Source organism: Lepidochelys kempii, chromosome 2 (assembly GCF_965140285.1).
Source record: "Lepidochelys kempii isolate rLepKem1 chromosome 2, rLepKem1.hap1, whole genome shotgun sequence".
NCBI lineage: Eukaryota > Metazoa > Chordata > Testudines > Cheloniidae > Lepidochelys > Lepidochelys kempii.
In genome coordinates this window covers 141352025-141373378 of record NC_136381.1, presented here as the reverse complement: position 1 = coordinate 141373378, position 21354 = coordinate 141352025, and the positions used below count along the sequence as shown (strand labels likewise).

Here is a 21354-nt window from a genome sequence, read left to right as displayed (position 1 = left end):
TTTTTTTAAATTCAGACAAAAATGTATTTAGAAAAGAGACAGCTTTTTTTAAATACTGCAAATACTTTTATTTTAATATGTGAAACAATCCTAAATTCTCTAACGATGAACTTCAAAAATTGTATTGCTTTGTATATGTATTACTTTTATTAGTACACTGGCGGGCGGGGTGTTGTTTGTTTTTTAAATAATGTCCTGTATGGAAGCAAGTGAAACAAAAAAAGGAACCAATTTATCCCTGGTATACAACTCTATTTATTTTGACTCAATTGATTTCAGTGAGTTACCTTCTGGATGAATTTGGCCCATTGTACGAGGAAAGAAATAAAAGATGATCAGTACAAGTTGCTGTAAGCTTGCATTGTCTGTGCAAAATCTTAGTTATTTTTACTTCTCTTGTATAGCTGGGGTCCTCCCCTGATTATGTGTGCTTTACTTAGTGTTGGGAAGAATATTCTAACATATTTTTATCTCGGTATTGGTAATAAGAGGGTATAAGCAATATTATCACACAAATCATGTGTTTCAAAGGACTTTTCAGCTTTGTACTTCAGAAAGGTAGTAGGCATAGTAGTTCATAGTAGAGTTGCTAACAAAGATAGTAGACTGTAAACAAAGATAAGACATTTCAAATCTCACATACACAGAGAACTGCTTTGTCTACACCCCAGTGGAGGATAATCCTCACAGGGGGATAAAAGGTATGAGAATGGAAAACTCACTACACATAAATTACCTCTCCTCCCCTCATCTCTACTCATGGCAGCAAGATCGCTTGAAAGACTAAAGGACGCATAATTGAAATGGGGGGAATGGTCCTGGCCCGGAGGTTTTCCAGCCAGTACAGACTGCTGAAAGCTTTTGGGTGAGAGAAACCTTTTTGCTTTTAAACCTGTTAGCCTTGGAAAAGTTTAGAAATTAGCTTGTGTTTATCTGTTTATTTCTTTTGTTACCAACTCTGACTTTTATGCCTTATCACTTGTAAATCACTTAAAATCCATCTTTCTCTAATTAATAAACTTGTTTTATTGTTTTATCTGGATTCAGTGTGCATATGGATTGAAGTGCAAGAGGCACTTCTCTTGAGATAGCAAAGCTGGTGCGCACAATCATTCCCAATGTTGCAATGACAGACTATGAGCTTGCACTGTTCAGCAGTGCACTGTACAGTGCAATACACACATTCCTCGGGTGCAAGGCTGGGGCTGGGGATATATGGGTGTCACTCTGCATCTCTTCCTGGATGGCTGGGAGACCATTCATGTAAAAATCTGGGAGTGATTTTACTTGCTAGTGGCTGTGCATGAGCAGGCTAGGAATGGCTGATCTGACAGGAAAGCAGTGTAAAAGGCAGCCCAGGCTAGAGAATTAGGGAACTCAGCAGTTCAACAGTCCAGGTTGCACAGTAGGAAAGAAGAAGTGGGACCACAAAGCACTGAGGCTGGGGAGGAGATTAAAGATAATGTAGGTACGGCCCAGCACCTAAATGAATACTTTGCCTCAGGTTTTAAAAGGGTAATGAGGAGCTCAGGGGCAGTGGCAGGGTGGCTAATGGAGGCTAAATGATGATAAGTAAGTAAAAATGACCACATACAAGGTGGAAGCAAAACTCAAATGGCTTAATTGGACCAAACTGGGGAGCCTGGATAATCTCCATCCAAGAATATTTAAGGAACTGGCACGTGACATTGCAAGCCCCATAGCAAGGATTTTTAATGAATCCACAAATTTGGGGGTTTTACCCTATGATTGAAGAATTAGAAAGAGAGAAACTGTCTTTAAGAAAGGACCAAAAAAGTGATCTGGGAAACTACTGGCCCATTCATTCCACCTCACTTGTATGCAAGGTCTTGGAACAAATTTTGAAAGAGAGAATAGCTAAGAACATAGAGATAAATTGGCATAAAATACAATATGGTTTTACAAAGGTTACATCTTGCCAGACCAACCGGATCTCTTTGTTTAAGAAGATAATTGATTTTCTAGACAAAGACAATGCAGAACCTCTAATCTACCTGGATTTCAGTAACACATTTGATACAGTTCCACATCGGAAATTACAGTTAAATTGGAGAGGAGGAAGATTTATACAAGAATCAAAAGGTGGGTAAGGAACTGATTAAAGGGAAGAATATAGTGGCTCATGATGAACTGTCAGACTAGAAAGAGGTTATTAATGGAGTTCCTCAAGGATCAGTCTTCAGACCAATCTTTAACATTTCCATTAATGATCTTGGCATGAAAAGTGGGATAGTGTGCTAATAAAATTTGTGGATGGTACAAACTTGGGAGGTATTGCCAACATGAAGGAGGATGGGAATATCCTACAATATTTGGACAATCTTAAAGACTGGAGTAATAGAAATGGGATAAAATCTACTAGTGCAAGGTAATCTATGCATCAAGGAAATCTATGCATGCACATAGGAACCAACAACAAGAATTTTTGCTATAAGCTGGGGACATATCGGTTGGAAGAGACAGAGGATGAGAAAGACCTGGGTGTATTGGTTGATCACAGGAAGAATATGAGCCACCAATGTGATGCACCTGTGAAAAAGGCTAATGCCACTCTAGAATGCATTAGTTGAGTTATTTCCAGTAGAGACAGGAAGTGTTATTATTATCACTATACATGACACTGGTGAGATCTCAGCTGGAATACTGTGCGCAGTTCTGGTCTCCCGTTTTTAAGAAAGATGAATTCAGTTTGGAATAGGTGCAGAAAAGGGCTACTAGGATGATCAGAGGAATGGAGAACCTGCCTCACGAGAGGAAATTTAAGAGTTTGGCTAGTTTAGCCTAAAGATATGATAGCTTTCTACAAATACATCAAAGGGGTAACCAAAAAAAGCGAGGACTTATTTAAGTTAAGGGCCAATGTTAACATAAGAACAAATAGATAATATGGCCATCAATAAACGTAAACTTGAAATTAGACAAAAGTTTCTATCCATCAGAGGACTGAAATTCTGGAAGAGCCTTCCAATAGGAGTAATGGGGCAAAATATCTAATTTGCTTTAAGACTGAGCTTGATAGTTAACGGAGGGGATGGTACGATGACATTGCCTACAATGTATTATGGCCCATCTGCACCTGGTATTAGCAAATATCTCCAATGGCTGCAGATGGGACATTAGATGGGGAGGGCTTTGAGTCAGTATGGAGAATTATTTCCCAGGTATCTGGCTGGTGGGTCTTTCCCACATCCTCAAGGTCTAGCTGATCACAATATTTGGAGTCAGAAAGGAATTTTCTCTTGGTCAGATTGGCAGAGACCCTGGGTGTGTTTCTCTTTCTTGTAAAGCACGTGACACAGGTCACTTGCTGGTTTGAACTACAGTAAATGGTGGATTCTCTGTAACTTGAAGTCTTTAAATCTTTAACTCTTTTCAAGTCTTTAAAGATCTGAAGACTTTAGTAACTCAGCCAGAGGTTAAGGACCTACAACAGGAGTAGGTGGATGAGGTTCTGTAGCCTGCTATGTGCAGGTGGTCAGAGTAGATGATCATGATGGTCCCTTCTGGCCTTAAAGTCTATGAGTATACATATGCGCTAATAAGAATGCATCACGGGATAGCTCACAGACAGCATATGATGTCAGGAACCTCTGAAGCATTCTGAAGAAGTAGAATATCCAAGCAATCTTCTCTGAGATCCTTCCTGTGCCACAAGCAAAGAAAGACAAAGGCAGAAGATTCTGGAAATGAATCACTGGCTACATAAGTGGTGTACGGCAGAGGGTTTTGGTTTTGTGAAACATTGTTGCACCTTCTGTGGGGAGAGGGGAGCTGTATAGTTTGGATGGCCTCCACCTCAGCAGAAGGGGGACCAATATTCTTGGGAACAGGCTGGCTAGAGTAGTCAGGAGGGGATAAAACTGATAGCAAAAGTGGAAGATAAAAAGAGGGATGATATGAGCACTCATTTGGCACAGAATCAAGATGGTGAGAACAAAATTAACCAAAGAAACAAAGGACACGAAGAGAAAAATTATTTAATTACCTATACATCAATGCTAGGAGCCTAGATAACAAACAAGAGGAATTGGAATTGCTCATTTATGAGCATGAATTTCATCTAGTTGGCATTATTGTAACCTGGTGGGATGATTCCCATGATTGAAATATTAAAGTCAATGGTTATAATCTACTTAGGAAGGATCAAGTGGGCAAAAGAGGAGAGGGAATGGCACTCTGTCAAAAATTACATTACCTGTTTCTGAGTCACAGACAACTCAGAAGAAAATGATCTTAAATGCTTATGAATCAATGTCCTAATGTTGCAAAAGCACAAGACAGGATATTAGTTGGTGTCTACTATAGACATAGCATCTGGAAGAAAGAGGAAGTTGACAGTAATGAATATAAATCAGAAGATAGGATTTATACAAAATTGCTAAGGGAAGTAAAGAGACACAAGGAGAAATCTATGGCCAGAAGAGTTAAGAACATAAGAACAGCCATACTGGGTCAGATCAAAGGTGCATCTAGCACAGTATCCTGTCTTCTGACAGTGGCCAATGCCACGTGCTTCAGAGGGAATGAACAGAACAGCTAATCATCAGATGATCCATCCCTTGTCACACATTCCCAGCTTCTGGCAAACAGAGGCTAAGGACACATCCCTGCCCATCCTGGCTAATAGCCATTCACAGATCTATCCTCCATGAATTTATCTGGTATAGTCTTGGCCTTCACAACATCCCCTAGCAAACACTTTCATAGATTGACTGTGCGTTGTGTGAAGAAATACTTTTTTGTTTGTTTTAAACCTGCTGCCTATTAATTTCATTTGGTGACCCCTAGTTTTTGTGTTATGAGGAGTTAATAACACTTCCTTATTTACTTTCTCCATACTAGTCGTGATTTTATAGACCTCTATCTTATTCCCCCTTAGTCATCTCTTTTCCAATCTGAAAAGTCCCAGCCTTATTAATCTCTCCTCATAAGAAAGCTCTTCCACACCTCTAATAGTTTTTGTTGCCCTTTTCTGAACCTTTTCCAATTCCAATATATCTTTTTTGAGATGGGGCAACCACGTCTGCATGCTATATTCAAGATGTGGATGTACTGTGGATTTATATAGAGGAAATATGATATTTTTGTCTTATTATCTATCCCTTTCCTAATGATTCCCAACATTATGTTGCTTTTTTGACTGCCACTGCAGATTGAGCAGATGTTTTCAGAGAACTATCTGCAATGACTGCAAGATCTCTTTCTTGAGTGGTAACAGATAATTTAGTCCCCATCTTTTAATATGTATAGTTGGGATTATGTTTTTTTGATGTGCATTACTTTGCATTTATCAACACTGAATTTCATCTGCCATTTTGTTGCCCAGTCACCCAGTTTTGTGAGATCTCTTTGTAACTCTTTGTAGTCTGCTTTCGACTTAACTATCTTGAATAGTTTTGTATCATCTGCAAATTTTGCCACCTCACCGTTTACCCCTTTTTCCAGATCATTTAGGAATATGTTGAACAGCACTGGTCCCAGTATAGATCCCTGGGGGACACCAGAAGAAGAGACAATATTTTTGTATTTTAGGAATAAAAAGAATCCTGACAATGGTATTATGGTAGAATTATCATTATGGTAGAATTATTAATAATCATGCAGAAAAGGAAGAAGTGTTCAATACATTTTTCTGTTTCGTATTTGGGAAAAAAGACAAAGTCTTATTATATGATGTTGATAAGTATCGACTTTTTGATTAGTATCGCAGGAGGATGTTAAATAGCAACTCATAAAGTGAGACATTTCTAAATCAGCAAGTCCAGATAACTTGCAACCAAGAGTTTTAACAGAGCTGGCTAGAGCATTAATGCTGATTTTCAATCAGTCTTGGAACACCGGGGAACTTCCAGAAAACTGGAAAGAAAGCTCATGTTGCGCCAATATTTAAAAAGGATAAAAAGGGTAAACCTGGATAATTAAAGGTCTGTCATCAATCCCGGGCAAGATAATGAAGCAGCTGATACGGGACTCAATTAATAAAAAAATAAATGAGGGTAATATAATTAATGCCAACCACCATGGGTTTATGGAAAATAGATCCGTCAAACTAACTTGACATCTTTTTTGATGAGATTAAAAGTTTGGTTGATAAAGGTAACAGTACTGATTAATATACTTAGACTTCTGTAAGGTGGTTGACTAGGTACCACTTGACATTTTGATTGAAAAACTAGAATGATATAAAATTAACTAGGCACAGATTAAATAGATTAAAAGCTAGTTTCTGATGGGTCTCAAAATGTAATTGTAAACTCAGAATCATCACCATGCAGGTGTGTTTCTAGTGAGGTCCTGCAGGGATCTGTTCTTGGACCTAGGCTTTAAACATTTTTATCAATGACCTGGAGGAAAACATAAAATTATCCCTAATAAAGTTTGCAGATGACAGAAATACTGGGGGAGTGGTAAATAATGAGAAGGGGCAAGTCACTGACACTGAACAATCTGGGTGCAAGTAAACAATATGTGTTTTAATATGACTAAATGTAAATGTATACATCTAGGAACCAAGAATGTGGGACATACGTACAGGAAGGTGGAATTCTACCCTGAGAAGCTATGATTTTAAAATGACTGGGGGGTTGTGGTGGGTAATCAGCTGACCATGAGCAGCTAGTGTGATGCTGTGGTCAAAAGGGCCAATGTGATCCTCGGGTGCATGAACAGGGGAATCTCAAGTAGAAGCAGAGACGTTATTTTACCTCTGCATTTGGCACTGGTGTGACCACTGCTGGAATGTCATGTCCAGTTCTGGTCCCCACAATTCAAGGAGGATGTAGATAAACTGAAGAGGGCTCAGAGAAGAGCCACGAGAAAGATTAAAGGATTAGAAATCATGCCTTAAAGTGATAGACACAAGGCACTCAATCTATTTAGCTCAACCAGGAGAAGGTTAAGGGGTGACTTGATTACTGTCTATAAGTATCTACATGGGGAACAAATATTTAATAATAGGCTTTCAATCTAGAAGATAAAAGTATAACATGAGCCAATGGTTGTACATTGAAACTAGATGAATACAAACTGGAATTTGATAGGAAGCTAGGAGGTTGTTGAATCCTCTTGCTTTTGTCTGCCTATGGGCACAGTGGGAAAAAATAATTCAGAGGGCCTACCTTCCGCTTACACAAAACAGGTTACTTAACACCCAAGAATCAGATTTCTAAACAAAATGCCTGTTTGTGTGTCCATGAAAGGAGGGCCCTTTGAAACTGTAGCTCATTGTATACAGTTTATTGTTGATGTCTTCCTACCTTTATTTTATATTTTTCACTCTTAGTAATAGACGTTGTGAGAACATTAATAGAGCTGTGAAAAAAAGAACTTTCTGTTCCATGTTTAGACAAGGAAGAGAGAAAGGCAGATTTTGAGATTGGCCAACAGAGTTTTGTATCCCCATTGAAACTCCTGGGTATTGATTTGGACTCAATGGTCCAAATAGTGTAAGTGTTGTGTGTCTGTCACGCAGCTAAAAACCTGCATTGATGCATACAAATTGATTTTCAGGCATTTAGGACTGTATCTTAGAGTCAGAGACGATTGAATGTGAATATCACAATGTAAGATTAGTAACTGTTCAAAAAGTAGTGGGGAGGAATAATTAGGCGTGCAAATCAAAGTGTTGAAAATCTTGTGTGCACAAGGCTTATTCTGGTCAGATAGCTCTAGATGACTAACAACTACAACTAAGAAACATTAGGCAGACCCAAAACTACTTGCTAATAAAATGACTTGTGGGTAATTTAGCAAAGGGAAGACATAGAATCATAGAATCATAGAATATCAGGGTTGGAAGGGACCTCAGGAGGTCATTTAGTCCAACCCCCTGCTGAAAGCAGAACCAATCCCCAACTAAATCATCCCAGCCAGGACTTTGTCAAGCCTGACCTTAAAAACCTCTAAGGAAGGAGATTCCACCACCTCCCTAGGTAACGCATTCCAGTGTTTCACCACCCTCCTATCTATCTCTATCTATCTACCTACCTACCTATCTACCTATCTATGCAGAGTTACAAATCTAGGTCATTAGGCAAACAACAGATCATTTGGGATCTCAGTGAAAAGATTTAAGGAATAAAGCTCAGAGAAATGACACGTCACCAAAAAAACTAAAGCCACTTCAAACTATTGTCATCTTTATCACCAATAAATAAATAAATAATAAATAAATAAAATAAATAAATATATACAAATTGGGAAAAAAATTAAAAAGATTCTATTCTCAGGAGAAAGAGTATCAGATTTGTCTTTGATATATGGATGCTACGGTGAGCCCTGAATATATATGTATTTATATAAAATTCTAATCTACACATTGTAGGCACTAAGAAGTAAAATCCTTGTAGGCAACTAGGTAACTAGTTCAGCCTCACAATGACTTTTGGTCATTTGGCTCCTTGGGAAAGAAATGAAGGTGTGATTCGAATGTCATATAGTAGGTGTACAGTTAACATTCCTGTTATCAAACAACCACAATAAAGTATATTATGCCTAATGCATTAATATGGGCCTGGCTACTATCTGTTAGGAGTGTCAAGATAGGTAATTTAAAAGTATATGTTTAAAAATACCAGCGCTTCTTGTTACATATATTGTTATTTAATATAATAAATATTTCAGTTGTGCCTGGGTTAAGGAGTATCAAAGAAAGCCCTTGTAAAACACAAAGATATCCAGAGTTCCGTGTGAGGAGCAAAAAATTAAGGGCATACCTAGCTCCTATTTCAGCCACCAGTAAAACCTGCCATTGACATTAACAGAGCAGGACTGGGCTGTAAAATTGACTAACAGAAATTGTATGTTTGAAGATTCCCTAGAGACAAAGGTACAAAGAAGAGGCCAGTAGAACTGATTGCATAAAGTTGCATAGGCCACAGGCAGGCATTTTCCTCACTCACTTCATGCTGCGTACAACCTCTGAAGATACCACAATTTATTTGGTCACACAAAATTACATATCCAAAACTCATACTAGTTTGACAACCGGACTCGACTTCCATGTTTTGATTATCTCACCCAGTGTGTGCTGTACTTATTCAAAATTCTAATTTAAAAATATAGTTTTAATCGTAAACTCAACATGGGAAGAAACCCCAAAATGTCTCTTTGTAAGAAAGAACAAACATTATTGCAATCACTTTAATTCAAAAACATAATGTACTCCTTTGAAACTGAATAGTAATATTCTTTTAAGTGTAGCACTAAAGAAACCAGTGCACACCAGGTTTAAATAATTGAGTAGGTTTATTTATTCCACAAAACAAATCACCACCAGCTTTTTTAAAGTTCCAGTTGAGTCATGCATATCTTCTCCTGCTTGTTTTTCCACTAAAACTGTGTCAACGCTACAAAACCCACACAGAGATGTGACCTGCAGAGTGGATACTTGGTCAAAATGGGGCACTGTATGCTTGGACATACATTCTACACAGGCCACATTTTCATATTAAGTAGAAGCATTTTAGAACTTCGTGACTCTGCATAATTAGAATTCTGTGTATATATGAGGGAATAAATGTTGCTGTACTATGCTTGTCTTTTTTCGGAGTTGATAGGATTGGGAAGAGAGAGGAGAGTCCTCTCTGATGTGTTCAGTTTTCTAGAGCAACTCATGCTACATTTTTATACTTCCCAAAGTAGTTTAGTTTTTAGTGCAATTTCTGTCCAATTATCCTTATTGTGGCATGCAAAGATCCTGAGTCTATCCTTCTCCCGTCTATCCTTCTCCCATATCCTGAGCACAGGCTTCAGAGAAGCAAATGAAGATACAGTGGCAGTAGCTGGTTTGGGGATCCAAAATACTAGCAGAAGGCAGTTCTACTTTCTATTTTCCATGAATACAAACTATTCTTGGGAATTGCTCTATTTCCTTTCATGGTCAAAAATACTTCTCATGCCCATATTTGAAATTCAATTTCAAATACACCATCTGCTAAATCCTGCCAGAGGCAGTGTGAAGTCACTATTTTGTATGTTGTTTGGGTAGAATATCATGCAGCCTAGCGGCTGCCATATACATAATCCAAGTAAGGCAGCTAAAAAAGCCAGAGTAGATCTTTGACTGTACCAGCAAAAGGCATTCTGGTTTTAGAGTTTGCTTTCACTATAAACCGGACCAGTGCCATGTCACGGTTTTGTTGAATGACAAAAATTCAAGGCTCTGTCATGGAGGATAGAAGGATAAAGTCACAAAATTCCTGGTAAAATGCCAATACTCCTGGGTCACAATAATTTTTAAATAAAAATCTTTTATTTTGTAATACAAATTGATTTAAAGATTTAAAATGTATATGCTGGTTCTAGGGTGACCAGATGTCCTGATTTTATAGGTTTCAGAGTAGCAGCTGTGTTAGTCTGTATCCGCAAAAAGAAAAGGAAGATTTGTAGCACCTTAGAGACTAACAAATTTATTTGAGCATAAGCTCATGAAAGCTTATGCTCAAGTAAATTTGTTAGTCTCTAAGGTGCGACAAGTCCTCCTTTTGATTTTATAGGGACAGTCCTGATATTTGGGGCTTTTTTTTAATATGGGTTCCTATTACCCCCCATCCCCAGTCCAGATTTTTCACACTTGCTATCTGGTTACCCTAGCTGGTTCACTCCCAAAGCATTTAGGAGCACAGGAAAGCATGCAAGGGAGAACTCCTGCTGCTGCCTCAGCCTCTGCAAAGGCAGCAGCATCCGTAAGTGCTGGAAACATCCTCAACCAGCAATGTAAATGCTACATCTTTCCTTAAAAAGATCAAAAACTATCACAAAATCTGTGACTAACCACGAACTCTAACCATGAGCACTCCAGCTCCCCTTTACCTGCTATGCTCCTCAGGTTTTAAGTTGGTAGCTCTCTAGGTTATAAGTAAAACTGGTCACAATCCTGTCTTTCAAACTGAGTACTCACTATTTACCTACTCGTATGAAAATTTCCCATATCAACAGTCATTCGTATTGTCCGTTATAAAAAGTCATGACAACCATGGACTCTGTGACAAAAATGAAACCTTAATTAAAAATATAGAACATAGTATGATTTGAACACAATATAATTTGGGGAATTATAGGGAAACTGGAATAACCCCAAGCAATTGGTATGCTGTCTCTATAATCTATAATTGAATACTCCAGTTTGACAAAAAAATTAGAATTCATTTTGCAGCAATTTTATAGAAAATTCTCAAACTAACTAATTTATTAAATTAAATTGTCTGAAAATTACATTTTCAAAAATTATTCCCACTCCTACTGCTACAGCTTGCTTTGGGACTATTTAAATACTTTCCCACACACTTGGGTATCACACTTGTTCAGGGACAGTTATATTCCTTGCACAGAGATACCAGAAGCAATTCATATGAACAATTCCAGCTCCTGTGGATGATCTAGACAATCCAGTAGTGATCGCAAAATGGGGTCCAAGCAGGAATTCCTGACTCCCTTTAATCAATGACTGTTGCTGGCTCCGTATTTACAACTTTCCACACACAACCTCCCCTTTTAACAATCTTCTCTCTCAGATATCTTAGATTGTATTTGTTCCAAGTTTTAGAGGGTGCTCTTTTGTTTTAAGTTTTCTAGACATATGTCAATTTGCTTTATGTTGGGGAAATAGAATCCCATTTAAAAATAACACATGAAGGCACACAACTGAATATTGACAATGTACAAGTACTTATATACAAATGCTAGAAGTGTTAATACTCTGATGGGTGAACTTGAGTGCCTGGCATTTTAAATGAGGATATTGATATAACAGGCATTTCAGAAACTTGGTGGAATGAGGATATCAATGGTACATGGTAATACCATAGTACATAATATATAGGAATGACAGAGTAAGTCGCCTTTGTGGGGGAGTGGCATTATATATAAAGGAAATAATAGAATCAAATAAGGCACAAATCTTACATGAAACAAACTGTACCATAAACTTCTTATGGATAGAAATTCCATGCTTGAAGAATAAAAGTATAGCAGTAGGAATATACTACCAACCACGTGACCAGGATGGTGTCAGTTACTGTGAAATTCCCAGGGAGATTAGAGAGGCTATAAAAACAGAAAATATAACATTAATGGGGGATTTCAATCATCCCCATATAGACTGGATAAATGTCACCTCAGGGCGTGATGAAGAGATAAAATTTCTAGACACCATTACTGAATGCTTCTTAAAAAGAAAAGGAGTACTTGTGTCACCTTAGAGACTAAGCAATTTATTTGAGCATAAGCTTTCGTGAGCTACAGCTCACTTCATCGGATGCATACTGTGGAAACTGCAGAAGACATTATATACACAGAGACCATGAAACAATACCTCCTCCCACCCCACTCTCCTGCTGGTAATAGCTTATCTAAAGTGATCATCAAGTTGGGCCATTTCCAGCACAAATCCAGGTTTTCTCACCCTCCGCCCCCTCTTCCTCCCACAAACTCACTCTCCTGCTGGTAATAGCCCATCCAAAGTGACCACTCTCTTTAAAATGTGTATGATAATCAAGGTGGGCCATTTCCAGCACAAATCCAGATTTTCTCACTGCCCCACCCCCCTCCAAAAACCACACACACAAACTCACTCTCCTGCTGGTAATAGCTTATCCAAAGTGACCACTCTCCTCACAATGTGTATAAAAATCAAGGTGGGTCATTTGCAGCACAAATACAGGTTTTCTCACCCCTCCACCCCCTTTTTTTTTTCAAAAAAACACACACACAGAAACTCACTCTCCTGCTGGTAATAGCTTATCCAAAGTGATCACTCTCCCTACAATGTGCATGATAATCAAGGTGGGCCATTTCCAGCACAAATACAGGTTTTCTCACCCCCCCCACCCCCATACACACACTAACTCACTCTCCTGCTGGCAATAGCTCATCCAAACTGACCACTCTCCTTACAGTGTGCATGATAATCAAGGTGGGCCATTTCCAGCATAAATCCAAGTTTAACCAGAACGTCGGGGGGGGGGGGGGGTAGAAAAAAACAAGGGGAAATAGGCTACCTTGCACAATGACTTAGCCACTCCCAGTCTCTATTTAAGCCTAAATTAATAGTATCCAATTTGCAAATGAATTCCAATTCAGCAGTTTCTCGCTGGAGTCTGGATTTCAAGTTTTTTTGTTGTAAGATAGCGACCTTCATGTCTGTGATTGCGTGACCAGAGAGATTGAAGTGTTCTCCGACTGGTTTATGAATGTTATAGTTCTTGACATCTGATTTATGTCCATTTATTCTTTTACGTAGAGATTGTCCCGTTTGACCAATGTACATGGCAGAGGGGCATTGCTGGCACATGATGGCATATATCACATTGGTGGATGTGCAGGTGAACGAGCCTCTGATAGTGTGGCTGATGTTATTAGGCCCTTTGATGGTGTCCCCTGAATAGATATGTGGGCACAGTTGGCAACAGGCTTTGTTGCAAGGATAGGTTCCTGGGTTAGTGGTTCTGTTGTGTGGTATGTGGTTGTTGGTGAGTATTTGCTTCAGGTTGGGGGGCTGTCTGTAGGCAAGGACTGGCCCACCCAGGACTAACTGCTTCAAGAAGCATTCAGGTTTCAGAGTAACAGCCGTGTAGGTCTGTATTCGCAAAAAGAACAGGAGTACTTGTGGCACCTTAGAGATTAACCAATTTATTTGAGCATGAGCTTTCGTGAGCTACAGCTCACTTCATCGGATGCATACCGTGGAAAATGCAGAAGACATTATATACACAGAGACCATGAAACAATACCTCCTCCCACCCCACTCTCCTGCTGGTAATAGCTTATCTAAAGTGATCATCAAGTTGGGCCATTTCCAGCACAAATCCAGGTTTTCTCACCCCCCCACCCCCATACACACACAAACTCACTCTCCTGCTGGCAATAGCTCATCCAAACTGACCACTCTCCTTACAGTGTGAATGATAATCAAGGTACAGGCACAGGATCTGGTCCAAGAGGTAACTATAACTGAACCACTTGGTAATAGTGACCATAATGTAATTAAATGTAACTTTCTTGTAAGGGAGATAATAAGCAAAAAAATCCATTATGGTAACATTTGACTTTACAGAATAACTACACAAAAATGAGGATGCTTGTTAGATGGAAATTAAAAAGAACCATCACAAGGGTTAAATGCCTGCAAACAGCATGGGGACCATTTAAAAACACCATAAGAGAGGTTCAGACTAAGTGTATATTCCAAATCAGATAACACAATAAGAGGACTAAAAGAATGTCACAATGGCTAAAGAGAAGAGTAATGGAGACAGTCCGAAGCAAAAAAGCACCCTTTAAAATTTGGAAATCAAAACCTAGTGAGGATAACAGGAAGGAGCACACACACTGGCAGGTTAAGTGTCAAAGTATAACAAGGAAGATTGAGAAAGAATTTGAGAAGCAACTTGTGAAAAACACAAAAACTAACGGTAAGAATTTTTTCAAGTATATCAGAAGCAGGAAGCCTGCCAAACAGGCAGTGGGGCCAGTAGATAACAAAATTGTTAAAAGAACAGGAGTACTTGTGGCACCTTAGAGACTAAAAAAGCATTCGATGAAGTGAGCTGTAGCTCACAAACGCTTATGCTCAAATAAATTTGTTAGTCTCTTAGGTGCCACAAGTCCTCCTGTTCTTTTTGTGAAAACAAAGTAACACGGCTGCTACTCTGAAAATTGTTAGAGGAGCACTCAAGGAAGATAAGCTCATTGCAGAGAAGTTAAATGAATTCTTTGCATCAGTTTTCAGTGGATGTGGGAGAGCTACCCACATCAGAACTATTCTTTTTAGTTGATGCATCTGAACTTCGGTCCCACACTGATGTGTCAATAGAAGAGGTTTTATGAACAAATTGATAAATTAAACAGTAATAAGTCACTTGGACCAGATGGTGTTCACCCAAGAGTTCTGAAGGAATTCAAATAGGAAACTGCAGAACTACTAATTGTGGTATGTAACTTATTGCTGAAACAAACCCCTGTACCAAATGACTGGAGGGTAGCTAACATAATGCCGATTTTTAAAAAGGGCTCCGGAGGGGATCCTGGCTATTGCAGGCCAGTAAGCCTAATTTTAGTACCAAGCAAATTGGTTTAAACTACAGTAGAGAGCAGAATTATCAGACATGTACAGGGAAAGAGAAGTTGTGCCTCACCAATCTATTAGAATTTTTGGAGCATGTTAACCAGAATGTGTGTATGGGTGTTCCAGTGATATGGTTGTGACCGAAAGGACCCCAGTATTCATACCCTACATGCTATTTTAATGATCTTTGTACAAAATATTCCTTGTGAGGTATCATTTGAAAACTAATAACTTGCTGGTCAATAATATCCTGGTGAAATGTATGTTCCAACATTATATATAAAGTCATGTGATCCCCCTGTGTTATGCTATGGCCACATGTACAAAACTACACAACCCTGACTAGGTAAAAGTTGTTAAACGTATCTATCTTAAACAGAGGGATATGTGTTTGCCTCAGTTGACATACAAGTAGTAAACAAAGTCCTAGAGACAGCAGGGGAAGGAAATGGCAGGAGACAGAGAAAATTTTCATTTCAACAAACACAGGTGGGGAAAAAAGAGCATGGAGCCTCCTTTACCACCAGACTCAATGTTGCCTCCTTTATTGTTTGAATAAACTTTCCTTTGAGGTATAATCTTCAGAAGAATCCACTTGAAGAATTCACTGGACTGTAAAAGAGAGGGGAAGAAAACCCCAACTTCTCTCTTTCACCTTAGAAGGCAAAAGCACCAGCACCTTTGGGCCTCTGGGAGAGATCCTGACCAAGGAAAGGATCAGTCACCACCTTGGTGGAAAACTGTGGGTGGGAAAGGCCATCTTGAACAAAGCCTTGAACCAAGATTAAGTTTCAAACTTTTAGATATGCGTTTTTACTTTTATTTGCTTGTAACCATTTTAACTGTATTTCTTATACTTGAATTCACTTAAAATCCTATCTTCTTTTGTTAATAAACTTGTTTTATTTTTTAATCTCAACCAATCCAGTCTGTGTTTAAACTGAACTACTTGGTTACTCCAGGTAAAGTAGCAAACTGTTTAATATTGACTCCTTACAGGGGCAACGAACCTTTAATATCTGAACTATCCAGGAGAGAGCTGGACAACACAGAACATGCATATTTCTGAAAATGCAAGACTGGGAAAGACTAAGGGAAGCCAGAGTGTGACTGCTGTGTTGCTGACAGACTGTTGGGGTCAGAGTTGCTGGAGCAGGGCTGCAGCTATACACAGACACTCAAGGTGTGATCTGCATGCTGGTGGCCTGTTTGTGAGCAGCCCAGGTTGGGAGGTACAACAGCAAAGCATCGTGAGGCACCCAGGGTTAGGGACAGGCAGTGACACAACCCCTCACTGCCCTGAATTTGAACCCCTGAATGTGAAAATCGTGTATTTGGATGTTCAGAAAGCCTTTGACAAGGTTCCTCTCAAAGGGTCTTAAGCAAAGTAAGCTGACATAAGATAACGTATATTATATATCAGTAACTGGTTAAAAGATAGGAAACAGGGTATGAATTAATGGTCAGTTTTCACAATGGAGAGAGGTAAACAGTGGGGTCCCTCAAGGGTCTGTGAGTGATTGTACAATATATTAATTAATTAACTGGAAAAGGGGGTGAACAGTGAAGTGACAAAATTTGCAGATATACAAAATTATTCAAGACAGTTAAGTCCAATGATGACTGCGAAGAGTTACAGGGGAACCTCACAAATTGCGTGACTGGGAAACAAATGACAGATGAAATTCAACATGAATAAGTGCAAAGTAACGCACATTAGAAAACATGATCCCAACTACCCATATATAATGATAGGTCCTAAATTATCTGTTACCACTGAGAAAAGAGATCTTCAAATCATCATGGAAAGTTCTCTGAAAATTTAAGCTCAGTGTGCAGCAGCAACCAAAAAGGCTAACAGAATATTAGGAACTACTAGGAAAGGCATAGAAAATACATAAATAAATTATTATTATGCCACTATGTAAATCTATGGTGCGCCCACACTTTGAATATTATGTCCAGTTCTGGTTACACTCTCTCAAAAAGGATATAGTGGAACTGAAAAAGGTTCAGAAAAGTGGAACAAAGATGATGAAGGGTATGGAACAACTTCCATATGCAGAGAAACTAAAAAGATTAGGGCTGTTCAGCTTACAAAAGCGAAAACTAAAGGGGGGCAATGAGAGAAATCTATAAAATCACAATTTACCCTTTCCCACAAAACAAAAAAAAAAGAGTCACCCAATTAAATTAATAGGCAGCAGATTTAACACAAACAAGAGAAAATACTTTTTCACACATAGCAAAATTAACCTGTGGAACTCATTGCCATGGGATGCTGGGATGGTGAAAAGTTTAAATGGGCTAAAAAAACCTAGAATAGTTCATGGAGGATATGTCCATCAATGGCTATTAGCCAAGATGGTCAGGGATGTAACCCCATCCCCAGGATGACCCTAAACAACTGACTGCCAGAAGCTGGGAGGAGAAGATAGTGGTGGATCTCTCAAAAATTGCTCTGCTCTGTACACTCCCCCTGAAGTTCTGGTACTGGCCACTGTTGGAAGACAGGATACTGGGCTAAATAAGCCATTGGTCTGATGTAGTATGGCAGTTCATAGACTTGTGTGCTTTTGTTACCCTTAGCAAGATAACAATGTATAAGTAAATTTATTTATTACTAATCTTTTTCAATATTTAAACAATTATCTTCAAAAGTTTTTCCCCAGAAAAAGTCAATGTATTGACTTTTACATATATAACATATACATCCTTCTACATATATAAATTCACACACACACCACCTGGAGGAATGGAGAGAAAAATATATTGTATTTTCCAGGTCTCTTTTGCTTATTCAGCAATATAATAGATAGAGTAGATTCGTAGGTTATACTTATTACCTATCTAACTGGCGCAGGCTGACTAGTTGTGCATAACTGTGTTATGTTGAAACAACAAGGAGTCTGGTGCCACCTTAAAGACGAACAGATTTATTTGAGCATAAGCTTTCGTGGGTAAAAATCTCACTTCTGCAGATGCATGGAGCGCTCTCCATATGGCTAAATTTAGTGCCTTGCATGGTGTCAAGTATCAGGGGGTAGCCGTGTTAGTCTGTATCCACAAAAACAACAAGGAGTCCGGTGCCACCTTAAAGACTAACAGATTTATTTGAGCATAAGCTTTCATGGGTAAAAACCTCACTTCTTCAGACGCATGTGTTATGTTGAATGATTCACGTGTAATTTTTCAGAACAAAACTGTTCAATGTTGGTGCACAGGGAAGAAATATATAAATATATATTACTACATTTCTTTGCCTCTGCCCTATGGGTTTAAGCTGGTCCTTTTTTTCCTCTATCAGAGAAATATAATATCTAGGGCCCTACCAAATTCACGGCCATGAAAAACGCGTCACGGACTATGAAATCTGGTCTCCCCCACCCGTGAAATCTGGTCTTTTGTGTGCTTTTATCCTATACTATACCGATTTCATGGGGGGAGACCAGAGTCCCTCAAATTGGGGGTCCTGACCCAAAAGGGAGTTGCAGGGGCCACAAGGTTATTTTAGGGGGGATTGTGGCATTGCCACCCTCATTTCTGCACTGCGTTCAGAGCTAAGCTGCTGGAGAGCAGCAGCTGTTGGCCAGGCATCCCGCTCTGAAAGCTGCGCCCTTCCAGCAGCAGAGCAGAAGGTTAGCATTACCATACCATGCCACCCTTAGTTCTGCACTGCTACCTTCAGAGCTGGGCGGACGGAGCGCAATGGCTGCTGACTGAGGGCCCAGCCCTGCAGGCAGCAGTGCAGAAGTAAGGATGGCAATATTGTACCATGGCATCCTTACTTCTGCACTGCTGCTGATGGCAGCTCTGCCTTTAGAGCTGGGCTCTTGGCCAACAGCCACCGCTCTCCAGCTACCCAGCTCTGATGGCAGCAACGCCACCTGCAGCAGTGAAAAAGGAAGGGTAGCAGTACCGCAACCCCCCACCACCCCACAATAACTCTACAACCCCCTCACAACTCCTTTTCGGGTCAGGATCCCAAAATTACAACACTGTGAAATTTCAGATTTAAATAGCTGAAATCATGGAATTCACTATTTTTAAAATTCTATGAAAGTGAAATTGACCAAAATGGACTGTGAATTTGGTAGGGCCCTAATAATATCATTATAAATATAATAAAACAATCCATGTTTTCTAACCTTAAAGGGATCTCTCTCTCTCTCTCTCCCTCCATCCTCCATTTTTATTCATTTCTTTAAAAAAACAACCCTAGTACTCTTTTTTTTAAAAAAAACACTTTTCCTTTCATGTCTCAGTTACTAGGAGGGAAAAGATGGTCCAGTGGCTAGGACACTACCTTAGGACATGGGAGACCTGGTCTCAACTCCCCACTCTACCATGGACTTCTTATCTGACCTTGGGCAAGTCCCACAGATTCTCTGTGCCTCAGTTCCCATCTGTAAAATGGGGATAATAATTCTTCACTATCTCACAGGGGTGTTATGAGGACAAATACAATAAGGATTATGAAGCACTCGCAGATACACTGAGGAGAAACACTATATCAGGTTGTTATTATTATTACTGCTTTATTTTACTAACATTCTTTTTTCCTGCTTCTACTTGTAAAGGGGAGAGGGAACACAGTTTTTTATTTTTCCTCAATCTCTCCCCTCATTTCTTTTTCTCTTCAGCTCCAGATATCATCTTTCAAGTTCCTCTGACCATCCCCTTTCCAGGGGACCGTCATCCCATGACTCCCCCATTAATCTCTCCCCCAACTATTGAATTCAGTCCAATTCAAGCCTATTTCTCCTCTCACAACTCAAGTCTGTCTACATTCCCTTGCTCATTGCTGAAGCCATGTTCTAGGGACCAGTCCTCTCCTCTGTAGTCATGTTTCAGGAATCAACTCACCCTGAAAGGTGGTAGATACAGCCTTCAGGGATCCCTTAAATTCCTGCAAGTACCCACCTGGGCTGCATGTGGGTCTGATTGCCTTTCAGGTATTTTGGGGGGCTATCCCTGTTCACCTCCTGGCTCCAATGCAGCAGGAGGGCAGGGATGCCCCCTAGGGAACTATAGAGAGGCTGTTATGTGTCAAGACAGCCTTAATTCCCTGAAGCTATATTGATTCAGCTTGAGCCCTGGGTAGAATACTAAACATGTAACAATTTTTAGCTGACTGTGCTTTATTTCATTTTTCAGATTTGAGAATAGTGAGACTTTTTTATTCACACTACTGAGAGAACTGAATAATGTATGTATGTCTGTATCACATACCTGTGCAGTGTCTACCTACCACCTACTGCTTTCTCTCTGGGCTTTGTAAGTTCAACATAGAACTCTGAAGAAGAAGTGAACTATGACATACAAAAATACCCTACCACCACACTAACATGGATAACTGAAGTTAATCCTTTCAAAAATTGCTTTGGAAAGCTGTTGTCTAGGAGGCTAAATGAAGAGTAAAGGTGTAGGATGCAGATGCTTTATATGACCGAGTTTTTCTGTACCATTTGCAAGAATTCCAGATGGATCAAATTATCTTTGAGTAGTAGCTATTTAAGTAGATATTAAATATTTGCATGTCGCTTGCCTCAGTGCCATTCCTGGAGTTTCTCTTTTGTTTCCTTCCTAGATATCTGCGGTTGTGAAGTAGGGCAGGTTGAATCAAACTAAACTGTCCAATAAAACTAAAATTGAACCAAACCCCATTTTAAAATGTTGTTTATCTCATCTTTGTGCCCTCTGCTGCTGGCAAAAACCAAGATGTACAGAAGCATGGATATCATGTGAGAAAAAAAAAACTGTTTTGGTGGCATTTCTGATCCAGATGAAATTGGAAATCTCATAAGAAATCTTGTTGTTCTGAAATTTCTACCCCAGTGTATGGATGGAAGAGGTTCAGATAAAGCTGTAAAACTTTTGGAAGTTTTTTATGTAAACTGAAGCTAAACTGACATAGGAAGGGGGGTGGAGCCGTGAAGATCACGAAATGGGGGAATGGTATAAGTGTCAGAGCAGAACCGGTTGCAGAAAATCACTCAAACAAGAGAGCTGTCATGGGAAGGGATATTCAGAGAGTGTGGATGAGTATCTGAACTTGTGGATGCCTACCTGAACTGAATTTCTAAACCTTTAAAATAGGTTGATCATTTACCTGCTAAATTATTTGTGTATCTTCACATACATAAAACAATGGCAGTGTGCGGGGAAGTAGGTCCAGCTACACCTGTGAGGATCAATTCACATGGAATTAAGCCACTGTACCACGCAATAAATTAGACCTCTGTATTAGATTCTGCATCGTTTTCTAA

The 21354-nt window shown here is 39.3% G+C and overlaps 1 protein-coding gene across 4 annotated transcripts in view; it reads right to left on the bottom strand.

Moving 5' to 3' along the window:
- Positions 1–21354, bottom strand: part of CTNND2 (catenin delta 2) — a 1186471-nt gene that overhangs the window by 474881 nt on the left and 690236 nt on the right. The gene's annotated exons all lie outside the window — the stretch shown is intronic.